Below are 13,715 nucleotides of genomic sequence, written 5' to 3'. Positions count from 1 at the left end.
AGGCACATGGCTGCCATTGTCTTCAGGTAATTTAGGTTCTTCTCAGAACTGTCTATATTCAAGCAAAATTTTACAGAGTAGGAAGTAACACCATCTTCAGTGCTTATTTACACTAAAACAACGGTCTAAGTAAATACCAGACTGAATTTACCAGAGAGAAGCATTTCAACTCCAGAAAGACAATGATAAAATGAATCAGTACAATGGATAACGTATTCCATGGCTGAGAGCTGTAGCACAAAACTGAACAAAATGGGCTGCACAAGAATACAGAAGATATACAGAATTATACTTAAAATGAATTTCATCTTGAGAATCTTAAAAGTAACTTTTTCAATCAGGCTGAGAATTTGGGCAAGATAGACTATGATCTACATGCAGTTCCATTATCATCGTAAATTCTCATCCTTGAGAGCAATTTTAATTTTGTTACTTGGAATGTAACAGTATGAGCAACTGGTATTCTCACTTAGGGCTTGGTTCTTTCTCAGTCACTTTTGCATGATTTTTTGTTCAGTTAGATTTAACACTTCCAAAAAATGGCTGCATCATATATCAGATCTTCCACCTAAACAGACATACACCTTCTTCAGATGTGATCTTCAATATCGGTTTTTTGTTTGTTTGCTGCAGCAAGTAAGCAGGGGACATAACAGGTGGTTGTGTTTAATACAAGGCTAGCATGCACTGAACTACATGGTTGCCTGAACAGCATGGGCAACGCTGATTGAAGGCACTGAAAGATCTGTGCAGCATTATTAATACAAACCTGTCCCCAGCTAATTAGCTCTGCTGTTCTAGACTAAATTGCTCAGGCTTCAAGTCATTCTGATAGATAAAGTTCAAGTGCTATCTCATGGACTTGCATACAGTGTTCACAATGCACAGGATAAGCAAGCCATGCATTTCAGTCTCAGTCATACACAGAAGGATGATTAATGACATAACAAATAAATCCTAGCCACAAATGACAACGCCTGCACCACGCTGCAAGAGCAAACCTCTGGCATGTTACATAAAAGAGGAAGAATCTACAAAATAAAATCACATTCCTTTTACAATAACCTAGGACAACACCAAAGAGATTCGCTTTCCTGGCCAAAAGTCACTGGGGGAACATCAGCTGCATTTAACTCCATTCACCACCACTCTCTGGTTCCAGACATCCAGCCAATTCTTTTCTCAGCAATGACTGCACCTGTCCAACCTACGAGCAGCCAGATTCTCCAGGAGAATACAGTGGGAGACAGTGTCAAGGGCTTTGCTAAAGCTTTTTACAATAGAAGACTATTACACTAGTTCACACACTAATTATTACTCATACTCAGTGAGTCCTTTGTGGTATTAAGTAAATAGTTGATCATGTAAATGTCTTCGGTGTTGTACTCAATGGATTTTAAACACTTAATCTTTTTTTTTTTAATTGTAGTTTGTCAGTGAAATTAATTGCATGTTTCTTTATCTTACTTTCTGAGGTCCTGTTACCTATTTTCTGTTTTATTTTCTGGGTGACTAATCAAATATTTACAAAAACATGCCAAGTTATATTTCAAACGATATTCTAACTGGATATAAAATAATTTCCAATATTGACAGGCATTTGCTGATAAGCCTCATTTCTCTAGTTTTTCCTCTCTCCATCTAGACTTTGATTTTCTCAATGCCTTTAAATCTCTTCAAATAAATTTAAGAAGAAAGTTGTCAGCAAAATACACCAGAAAATACTTGTTTCATTCACATCAAAGCTATAAAAAAAAAAAAAAAAAAAAAGGTATAAACTGGGTTGATCACTCCTCTGAAAAAGGCTTAGGAAATTCCAGAATCCAAATCTTCAATGATGATAACAAATGTTACAGTGGATGACTTCTACAAATTAATTAATATATGATACATAAAACAAGAAGATTGAATTCCTTTTTGCTGTTTTGTTTTTTTGTTTTGTTTGTTTGTGTATAATCAAAGAATAATAGGATATTACAATCACAAAATAAACAAGAGTTCAGCAAAGCAGACTAAGAAAACAAAAAAGAATAAATAGAAGGCTTACCCCTATCCTGGGCTCACTCACAAAACACCAGCAGAGCAGATCTCCAGAAGAAATCCTCCCCCACTGGTAGCCAGCTCTTAAATAGGTCTAGGAATTGCCTTCACCTGTGCTCCTCTGGCTGACTCATGGCTCGCCTCAGGTGATCAATCAGAGGTTCAGGCCCTGACTCAGCTGCTCTCATACAGTTTTTTTTTTTTTTTTTTTTTGGCTTTTTTCCCCCAAATATTGGAAAAAACATCTTTTCAACTTCACATTCAAGACAAAAAAAAAAAAAAAAAAAAAACCAAAAAAAAACACACAACCAAATAGCCAAAAATTCACAGTTGAAGTTCTTGTATTACACTGCTTCTGATAACAACCAACAGAGCACACTATCAGTGACCCGAAGTCAGAATTTTGTAAAAGTGCTCAAATCTCACTGGAAGTAACAGTTTAACTTTGAAACAAAGTCATTATTCATCTTGTCCATTAAACCATACTCCAAAAAACAGCTTAATTTTATTATCCACCTCACATTGCTTAATTCTCACAGCCTTCTAAGACATTACCTTTCACACTACCTTTTAGCTGTTATTCTGAATGTAAACATTGGGCAGACAGAAGCTAAAGCAAGAAAATAATTTTCCAAAGGAGTTGGACTACTTCCCAATTGTTTATTATTTATGTATTCTCTTTCCAGAAATCACGAATTAAAATTCCACCTTCTTGAAAGCTTCCATGTTCTTTGGATCTCTTAAGCATTTATATTTAATTTCACAGCAGTGTCACAATTCAAGTGGTACTTTTAATGTCTGCAACAGCCAATTGTTGATTTATTTTCTTTCAGGCAAAATGCAAATCATCTCTTAAGAGGTTTGCTTGCGACATTTTGTTTGTGTTAATATATTTTCAATGAATAAATTAAAAGACCAAATATGACTTTTTTTTTTTAAGGACCTCCTGAATCTATAAAGTTTGTTCATTTCCTGAGAAGTACTTACAAGTTTTCCTACAAGAACTAACTTGAAAGAAACTCATTAGAGATGTTGGGCTGCTCCATTTTACAGGTATGCTAACCATGACCTTCAAGGGAGGGGAAATTAGCAGCTCTAGAGACCTAGCACCTATTTTGAGCTCTCCAACAAAATACATTCACAGCCCATTCAACAATGTTGTGTAAGCCACTACTCCCAAAATTACCTGGAGGCCATCAACCCCGAGGAGCAATCTAGAAAGAACTGAGATGTAAGAAGCTGTCTGTCAGAGCATGTACCACCCCACTCTGCACCATTAAAGCATCTTGTAAAATCTGTTTTTTCTCTTTTCCATCTGGTATAGTCACAGGTTGTTACAATCAATGCATGAAAGCTTCAGAGACACCTGACATAGTTCAGTGTATTGCAAACAGAAGGAAAAAAACACATCCAGTCCTCACAGGCTCAGGTGAGCACATTTCTTTAATGGGATGCTGACTCCAAATTCAAGGGTCCCAGATCTGACCTCCCCTAAAAGAAAACAACAGCTCCTTCCTGGCCCATAATTTCTCATTTCTATATAAAGAAAAGCCATGCACATGAAGAGAAAAAGCTGATCTCTGGTTTGGCTTCATTACACACTCAGAACATTGTTATAACATTACACAAAAAAAAAAATATTTTGCCAAATCATCACAGAACATTCATGAGCTATTAGAATAATCTTCATGTTTCAAGTTAAGCAAAAATATTAGGAAGAATTTTTGGATTATCTGTCATGTCTGAGCACATTCAAGAAATCTATCTTATCTTTAAGTAGTTTCAATATTTATTTCAGTGGTGCATTGTGAGATGAATTATAATTTTGTAAGACTCCCTAATACCTGATAGCACTGTGCTTCACAAGAGGATGGCTGCACTGTTTAAACACTTCACAGAATTGTAGGGGTTGGAAGGGACCTCCTGAGGTCATCGAGTGCAACCCCCCTGCCAAAGCAGGCTCCCTACAGCAGGTCGCACAGGTGGGCATCCAGGCAGGTCTTTGAACATCTCCAGAGAAGGAGACTCCAAAGGAGACTTAGTCTGCGCATCTGAAAATCATCATCCCCATGATGATATTCCAAATTGTTTTTTCACTAAGTTAAAAAAAGAAAACACCCTTGAAGCTTCAATTCTATTCTTACAATCAATTCATCAAACTGGAATGAATTAAATTTTGCAATTATGTTGAAATAAGCAGGATGGAATCTTAATGTAAAAATGTTGTAATGAACAAGAGGTATTGCTTACATAAACAGATTTTGGTTTCCAGATCATTTTGTTTCAAATTAATCCCTAGTAAATTATTATTTCCAGTTTAAAAAGCCAGTTAACTTTGCATCTAACAGACTCAAATTGGTCTTTGGATCTATATATACCTAATTATATATTCATTTTATTTTTAGAATCAATTAATTCAGATTATGAAAAATGTTAGCATTTTCCCATGCTAACATGCTCATCTGAGACTACACTTTCTTTTATACAAGTTGTTTTCTATTTGGAAATGTAATTATCTTTATAAAAAGACAGATTAATTTTTGATAGCCCAGCCTGATTAATTGTTACTGCTTAGAGGAAGGAGGAAAGATTATTACAGAAGTTATGCAAATAATTTTTAGATTTTTTTTCCCAATGAAATGCGCTATTATTTCATATAATGTATTTTCTAATGAAGTCAAGATTTAGCTTCGCTGCAATTTATTCCAGATTATTAACTTTACAACTTTGACCTTCTGTTTCTGTGAACACTGAAATTGTACACTGAAAAATCAAGTTACAATTTGGAGTTAACTCACCAGAAAGATTGCGTTAGGAAAACTGAGTCTCTTAAAATCTTCTGGAATAGATTAAACACAAGTTTGTGCCTGAGCAATGTTAATTCATCTACAAATTAGTAATCACAGATGAATGACCGTGTTTATTTATTTATTGTAGTGCTTGCTCAACTCTTAATTTGATCATTACAACAAATAAGAAATTATATTCATGATTCTTTAAGAATCACGCAAATGCAAAACCATTATTTACTACTCTTCAGTGCGTAATTACAATGTGAAACAGACCAACTTCCTTATTTTTCTTACTATTCTTCTTCTTCGTTTTCTTTCAACATCTGTTCAATAAGAAAAAATATGATTTTTTTGAAAAATTTCACTATCTTAGGTTCTAGGTAATAATGACTACGTGCATTTCGTATACAAATTCAAAATTGTGTCAGGTATCACCTCTATTGCTCTACTCCTTTCTTTTAGATGGGCAGATGCACACATCTTTATACCACATGGTAACATTTCAGATGAACTTACATTTAGTTCTAACCAGGTAGAACAACCTCTCCTCCTTTTCCTTCTACATTCTTCCCTCCCGCAGAAGAATTTCTGACAAGGAACGTCTCTTCCCTGGCCTTTACTGGGATAACCATACTAAGAACTCAATCCTAATTGGAAACCTCATGCACTCCCAGCCTTTAGATTTCTAGCCTTCAGTGTACAAACTTGTTTCCAGCTGCCATTTTCCAGCTTCTACAATTGCTGCCTCTGCCTAGTGCAAGGTGCTTGACACAAAATAGAGTTGTCCTGATAAATTTGCTCTCAAAACCTCCGAGGTTTTACCTTCTGCCAATTGAAGGAGAGTGAGCTAATTGGGCAGCAGAGAGTGGCTGAATCATACCTTCTTCCAATCACGTGCAATCACAATCACTCAAACTAAGGTTAAACAACTCCTAGCAGATAAATTTAATTAACATCTTTGCCAATTAGAGAACATGACATTGCTCCTTCTTTGCTAAAGACATGGTAGATGTGACATTTCAGTCAAGTGGGCATATTTACTCTTTTTCCGAAGTCTAACATAAGGAAGACTAAACCATTGATCAGAAGACAGGTTATCTGGTAACACGGACCAAGTTACAAGTACTTTCAATGCGTCTTTGATAATCACCTTGATAATCAAATGGCTGTGGTTCTGAAATTGCTCTATTGACATCTTTTCGTTTCACTTCTGTACTGCCATATGCGCTCCACAGATTCCAAGTGACATAATTTGCCACCACCTTAACATGATGTAGCTGCAATAGATTTGCATCACTAAATGTCCTGAAGGCTTGGAAGAGCACTTCATCTGATGTAACAGCATGTCTGTGGATTCACAATGACATGCTCAGGAGATTAAGATCACAAAAAACCTACTGGAGCAATTAGGAAATCTGCAGCACTGTGAAGTGCTAGCCATGATCCGAGCAAGGATTTTAACTTCCTTCTGAGGGTCATCATTCCAGATGTAGGAGACAAAAGCATCTGTGAAGCAGGATTTAAGCCCTTAAGTCACTCTAGTGGCACAAGCTCTAATCGCCTGTAAATCATTCTGTGTTACCTGCTTGGCACATAAATCTTACCTATAAATATATAAGTGTTTTAAAATCCATATTTCTGCCTGGAAGTAACTGAAAAATGGCACACTTTTCTACGTTTCTTATATGGTTCAGACTCAGAAGAAAACATTTCCAAGCCGGTTATTTATGTTTGTTTGTTGAAAAAAAAAAAAAAAAAAAAAAAAAAGTCTGCTCCTAAACAGAGAAGACCAGCTTATTGTCTTAGCAGCCACACAAACTCCAACACTTTTAAGTGGCATTAAGAAAAGGTAACCTCAGCTAGATGAAGCATTAATAGCACTGGTATAAATTGCATTCATTTGCTCTCACAAAAATAAATAAATAAATAAATGAACAAACTATGATCTAAAGATATGCTCAGGTGATTTATACAGTCCTCAGAATTGAGTCTCTTGTATGCTGCTTGCCACTTTGCTGGTACAGCCAACAGGACCTAACAAATACTGGTTTGTGAGAGCATGCAAAATATTGCAGTTAGAAAGGCGTTTCATGCAAAAGAGATGTACACTGGTAGTTGCCAAGCTTCCCTCCCCCTGCCTTGGAATTTATGGAAGATCACAGTAATAACTTATCATACTGTGACTAGAAGCCTATCATGTATTAGAGCTTATCTCTCCTGTGATTTAAAACCACCTACACAAGTACTTCAGAGCTATTTCTGAGATTCCCTGAGCTGTTTTAGTCTGTATGAATCACGAAGCCAGTGAAAGTTTTATCAAGTTTCACTGTTCTTTTTTTTTTTTTTCCCCCTCTTCCTCCCACTGTCTAGAATAAGAGAGAGCTCCACCCTATTTTTTTGGGGAGGTACGCAGAGAGGAGCAAAGCTGAATCATCTGTGTCAGCACTGTCCTTTGTCCTGACATTTACTTCAGCACAACATAGGGCTGGGAACATGACCCCTGTGCTCATGCATATCATGAGATCAATCCAAGGCCATGACATAAGCTTGATACTTAGAGAAGGAGTATGATAAGACAAACTTTAGACATATTCATAGGCCACGGGATAAAATCTAGCAATACTCAATCACAAAAATCATTCTCAGTAAGAAATCAAGCCACCTCAAAAGAAAAGCCCTCTCCCAGGCACATTAAACTTTCCAGCACAACTGGACCATCTTGGCTGGTAGGAGTGCATCATGAATGATTAAATCCTCTCATTTAATGCAGGAAAAAATCTACAGCATAGACCTACATCCCAAGAAGAGTCTTGACATCATTAGATGCTACTTACAATAACTGATTGCAGCCAATGCCTGACATACTTTGCTGGTCCTAAATAATAAACACCATGTAAACATGCAGTGACATGCTCTATTTTCTTAACAACCAAAGGGCAACAAACTGCACTCTAGAAACAGCAGGGTCTTCCAGTAGGTTAAAGAGTGAAGCCTAACCTGCCTAAGCACTAAGTCCAAAAGCGTTTTCTCTCTCTATAAAGCATTTCAATAATGCCAACTTAATGAACTGGATTTTTTTTTTTTTTTTTTTGGTATAATCAAAGTGGGATTAGCTTTCTACTAGCAAAAGAAAAAGCTCGAGTGCTAATTGTGCTTCAAATATCAGCCAAAGTAGCCAGTGCATTGTTGTGTTGGCATCAGACAATAGAATCGCCACTCACCAAAAGACCCTCATTACACCAGAAGTGTTTCCATTAACATTCCCAACCTTCTCCACCTCCCCTCCACATCTGCAGTATTTTTCTTATGTTTTTAAGAGTGTGTATTTTGCTTCGCCTTCACCTTGTGCCTAACAGCACTCAAGGCATAGGTAGATACCACCTAAAAACCATCTCACAATCTTCTGCTTGTTCACGTCTCTCTCATGCTCCCATTGCACAAAGAAAAGCAAATAGATAAGAATTCAGAATCTTCATTATAAAAGGCTGTTGGTGTGAGTGTGTGGCAGGAATAGTTCTTTAAAATATACAGTCCACTGTGATAGATTCCCCTGTGATGGCATCTAAACCAGCAAGAAGCTAAAAATCAAAAGAAAATACGCGTGTTTCAGTCGTACGAGCTAACAGAATGAAACAGATTAGCTCTTTTCCAAAGGAGGAACTGAGATCATCTAGGAGCAGTGTAAGAGGACGCTGTGTCTGGACTTCAATAAGCATACTACCCAGCAAAAACATAGCCACAGGATGCTTTGTTTGTTGTCGGCTTTCCATTTGTTTTGATGTTTTTAGGAACAATGAAAATACAATAAACCCTGAATAGCTAAAGGCCAACTGTAATGTTCAGTAGTGCTTTATATTTTTTTCATAAGAAAATAGCATAAATGCACTTCAAATGAATATACAAGCTAGCATTCTGCAATACAAAAACGCTCTGCTACTGAAATAGCCACAAAGAGAAAAAGCACTAAGAACTCCAGGTTCAGCAGTGCTTCTAATACATCTTAACTTCTCCTTCTAATGCATGAGAAAGAGAAAAGGTATCTCATTCCAATTTTAAAAATAACATACTAAGGATAATACAGGATACAGTCATTTCCATAATATCAATCAAGACACTTTAACTTGCCTGTGTATTATTTATTACAACCACTGTCTTTAGTAAGATACATTGCTTCAAATCTGGAAATCCCCCACCTAGGTAACCAGAAAATGCACAAGACAAAATACCATGACCAAACCAACCAGGGGCACTCAAACACAGGGTACTTCCAGGAAATGCTCATAGTGAGCAGCTGACAAGCTGAACAACTGAACTTCCTCCTTAAAGTTTAGGGACATTATTTTAAAATAGCAATTAAACAAATGCAAACACAGTTTTCACATGGATTATTCACAACTAGGAAAGAGGCCTTCATTAGTCAAATTAATTATTCTTTTGTAACTGCTCACATGGAACTTGCAGAGTGTTGCTTTCTGCCATCAGTCACTCAGAGTGCACCTATGGGCACCCATCCTGGCAGAGCTTTGTTGCTGTTCTGCTATGAAGATGATTGCTGCATTTCTTCTTGCAATCTTAACTGGTAACATGAAAAAAAAATTAGTCTAAGAAAAACTCCATGATGAAAACCTTTTTTTAAATTTCTTTTTCCCTAGTACAAATTAAATTGCTGTAACATACCTGCATTGTTTCAAATAACAAACAAGCAACAGATCTTCATTATAATCTCTGTTAGATTTGCATATTTGTACTTCTTTAAAGATCTGGTCAAAATATTAACATGACAAGCAAATATAAAATAAGTAGCCAAGCATGTTACTGCATTAATTAATGCACTCAATTCTACTTCAGAGAAGTAGGATGAGACGTTTGGATAGTTCAAGTGAGTGCCTACATTCAAAGAATAAAACTTCACACTGCTAGTTTAAGTCAGAGGAATCTTAACAAATATTAAGTCAAGAATTGTGCTCATACATTTGTCTTATTCTCTGTGTCAAAATTTCAGCAATGAGGGAATGGGATACACAATTTAAGTAGAAGAGAATAGAAGAAATTCCAAAGTAGCTGACTGTAAATATGTCCTATCTTCATTATTCCTTTGTTGCCTGAGAAACTGAGTCACTGTTACGGCCTGTAGAGTGTAACAAAGTCAAAAATCCTCACCAAAACATACACAGTTAGCTCAGCTCCATTACAGAAGTGCCTGTGTTTACATGAAGGAATAAATCTGAGAATAAACACATAATCACTGCAATTAATCTTAGATTCCCTATTCCACTGTTCACAACCAGCCTGTGCGCAGACACAATGCACTCCTATAGATTCCAACAATCCCAGGTGTTCCCTGTTAGCAGTTTAGGCAGAGCCATGAGGTCTCATAATGCTTTGGTACCTTATAATGAGGTACCAAATACATCCTATCTAAAAATATATTTTCAAAAGCAGTTTGTATGCTGAATTTCCACCTACTAGTAGGTTACCCAAAAGCATTGGAGTTAAGACATGTAAGAGCAACGTGCAATCTCACACAAGATTGAAATGTTGAAACAATTTTTTTTTTTTTAAAGCCTTCCCTTAAAATAAAGCTCCCTTCCTAGCTCAAGAAAATTGAGTAATATTTCACATCTACAGTTATTTGTGATGATGAAAAGGAGTTCATCTGATGACAACCTGTCCCTTACACATCAAGCGCTATCTATCAGTATGAGAAGAAGGCAGTTAAGTGTAATTCAAGTGAAAAGATTCAGGTCTCTGCACATTCTAAAATAAGAGTTGATTATACTGCGTACACATGTGTGTGCCCATAAAAGGTGCCAAAATATGAGTCTTGCTCCCTGTCTGCCCCATAAAATTTTGGTATGTTTCATCATACTGAAATAGCAGAATTAACAATCCCCCAGACAGGTTATAAATTCAGCCTCATGAGAGCTAGAATTCAATTACATTTGCTTCTGAGAACCAGACACGTTAGTAGAGCACAACACTTGTGAGCCAGCACAGCAGCATTTTCAAATCAAAGGTTTCTAGCTTTTTGCTGAAAGCTGAAAGTTTCTGTTTTCATGCAGCAAAAAGTGGTAAGAAGTCAGAACTGCCTATAAAGAGCACACAGACAATAATCTTAATAAAGAAAATACTTGCAACAGAATATTTTGGGCCACTTCTACAATGAATTCATGCTGGTTTGCCTTTTACAAAACAGCAGCATGAAACCTCAAGGTTCAGAGCTAATCCAGTAGAGCAGCCTCAACCCCAGTGAATTTTAATCACAGAAGGTGCCCAGCACACCCAACACAGCTAACCTCACGTTATTCATTTAAATCAAGTCAAAAGAAAGAAAAGGAAAAATCCTCACTCTTTTCCTCTTGGTGGAGCGTTCTTATATTTGAATTACACTGTTTTATCTCTAGTGACAAATCTGTTATACTTTGGCTGCACCAACATCTTAGAGTCACGCTATTCCTTTCATTCGTTTCCCCTGTGCTTTTACCTCAGTACCTAATGCGCTGTCAGAATCTGAGAATCCATCCATAAGTATTATGCGATGAGTAACTGCTGTATATGCAAGTACACGGGAGAAGTGAGCTTTCATTTCTTTCACTGCAATCATTTACATAGTGAATATGATCCCGTATAAATTACTTCTTGTCATCTCTCTACATTTGATCAGCTGAAGGATCCTTCTATCAAAACTGGGGAAACGAAAGAAAAACTATCAGCTATTTGACACTCCTTTATACTTGAAGTTTGAGGGTTTGTACAGCTTTATATTCAAACTGCTATACTTTCTGATGGCTTCTCCTCTTAGAAAAGGATTCCTTTGATAGTAAGACAAATTCTATCCTATTCCTCCAGGCTAAAAATCTCTATTTTCGTGACTTCCTTCAGAACATTACAATCTCTGTATACCACAGTATTAAGCAGAAAGGTGATTTTAAGTGGTTACAACTTAACAGTAACTCCTTAGCTGGGGGAGAACTGACAAGCGCACTTCTGGAGGCTGCGAGAACCCATACAGTCTTCCTCGCTTGACATAAAGCTTCCTACTCAAGACATTTTTCGCATTAACGTTGGTCTTCAGCCAGGTTCTCCAAGAATTTAATATGAAGCTACATCTTGACATGACTTATCCTAAATCACATCTTGGTCTATGTTCCTTAATACAAAAAAATCCACTTTGCATTAAAGTGACAAAAGGGTATGATTTAAACTCTTAGCACAATGCAATTCAGAGCTGAAATAACTGAGCAGAGTGTCTTTTCTCTGTGCGGGTCGTACAAGGCATTTGAAATTGATGACTAATACTGAATACACACTCTATTCCATTAAAAAAAAATCATACTGCTAATGAATATTTCACAGCATCTTTCAGATGAGAATGCCAAGGGTGGTGTGGAGGTATTTTTTTTAGTGCCATTAACACACCTATCACATGTCTATAGGGCTTTCTCAGACAATTCTGTCCTGGGGAATGATGGGACTGGCTTTGCTTCACATATATTCAAGGGACTCACAAATACTAGTGAAAAAACTATGAGTTAAATTCTGCTTACTGCTTTCAGTGCCATTAACAACATGGTAAACAGGATTTGGCCACCACCACTTTTCATTTTCATGCACCTGGGTGATCAAGATAAGCAGCTCTTAGCACAGCATTCAAAAAAGAAGCAACTAAATTCAAGATGTGTTCTTCTCCTTGAAGAAACAGTTCTTCAACTACAATTTGCAACTTCTCTTAAAAAAAAAAAAAAAAAAAAAAGCCAAACTACACTGCCAACAGTTTTACTTATGTAACTACACTGGTGTCCTAAGAACACAAAACTCAGATGAACAGCATCACCAGTAACCCTGTTTTCTTACTCACTCCATATACAAAGGAAAAAATAAAACCACTAATCTTTAGAAAAGATTATTCTCATAATAAAAAGCCTCCAAGGAACGTCATTGTTGGTGATTTATGGTTTTAGTTTCCTCCTCATTGAAAGGCCTCCTGTTACAACTAGAAAGATTATCATGGTGGAAATGGGAAAAGAAGAAAAGTAGGAAGGAACGCTTACCTGTATCCAAAGATCCAGGTTCACAGGAAAGACTCCACAGAAAAGGGATCTGCAGAAAGAAAACCTTCCCCAGTCCCCGTCAGCCCTTTAAAAGGGGTCTACAACCTTCACCTGTGCTCCCAGGGCTGACTCAGTCCTTTCCTCAGGTGATCAATCAGTGGTTCAACCTGTGACTCAACAGTTCCCATACACCTCCATTTGTTCAGAAAAAGCAAACAGTTAGACTTTAGAGGAATATGGTAAGATAGAAGGTCGATTTACTGCAGTAGTCTAAAAATAAGTAACAGTAGAATTTTTCCATTTTGCAACTGTTAATTCTCACATGTTCTGTTCTGAAGTGGGATAGTAAGGGGATTTATTAATACCACTTGATTTCTTTTTTTGAATAAATAATTCACAATTCGAAACAGATCCATTCCATTAAGTTTTTAAGCATAATAGCCTTATTTAAATACATATATTTCCAGAGTGCACTTTCAGATTGGAAACTGCCACGTACCTGCCAAGTCCCACACCGTCTTCACAAAAAGGATTCCTAAAGTCTTGACTGAGGTAATGTAGAATCAGAAAAGAGAACCCTTTCCAGGGAATTCTAAAAGATAAACTGCCTTCTTGAAAAACAAAATCCCCACAAATCTGTGGCCACTAATCATTTATGTTACCTCTTTAAATCAGTGTTACTAGGAGATTAAACCCTTTGAGTTTGGGCATCGAGGCTTCTTTACAACTACATGCAGCATGATAATCCCCCTTATAGGAATGCCACAACACAGCTCTTCCACAGAGAAAATACGTATATTCCTTTAAAATGTGCTACAAATAAATCATCAGA

General features: G+C 36.8%; 1 long non-coding RNA gene across 1 annotated transcript in view; it reads right to left on the bottom strand.

Annotated features, from left to right (window-relative positions):
• Nucleotides 1-12,947, bottom strand: part of LOC125691690 (uncharacterized) — a 170,339-nt gene extending 157,392 nt beyond the window's left edge. Inside the window, exon 1 of the long non-coding RNA XR_007376219.1 lies at nucleotides 12,884-12,947. This is a non-coding gene — a long non-coding RNA (uncharacterized LOC125691690). The remainder of the gene's footprint in view (nucleotides 1-12,883) is intronic.
• Between the last annotated feature and the right edge of the window lie 768 nt (nucleotides 12,948-13,715).

Source organism: Lagopus muta, chromosome 4 (assembly GCF_023343835.1).
Source record: "Lagopus muta isolate bLagMut1 chromosome 4, bLagMut1 primary, whole genome shotgun sequence".
NCBI classification, from domain to species: Eukaryota; Metazoa; Chordata; class Aves; order Galliformes; family Phasianidae; genus Lagopus; species Lagopus muta.
Note: the sequence above shows the minus strand (reverse complement) of the source record. Positions and strands in the feature narration are given on the sequence as shown.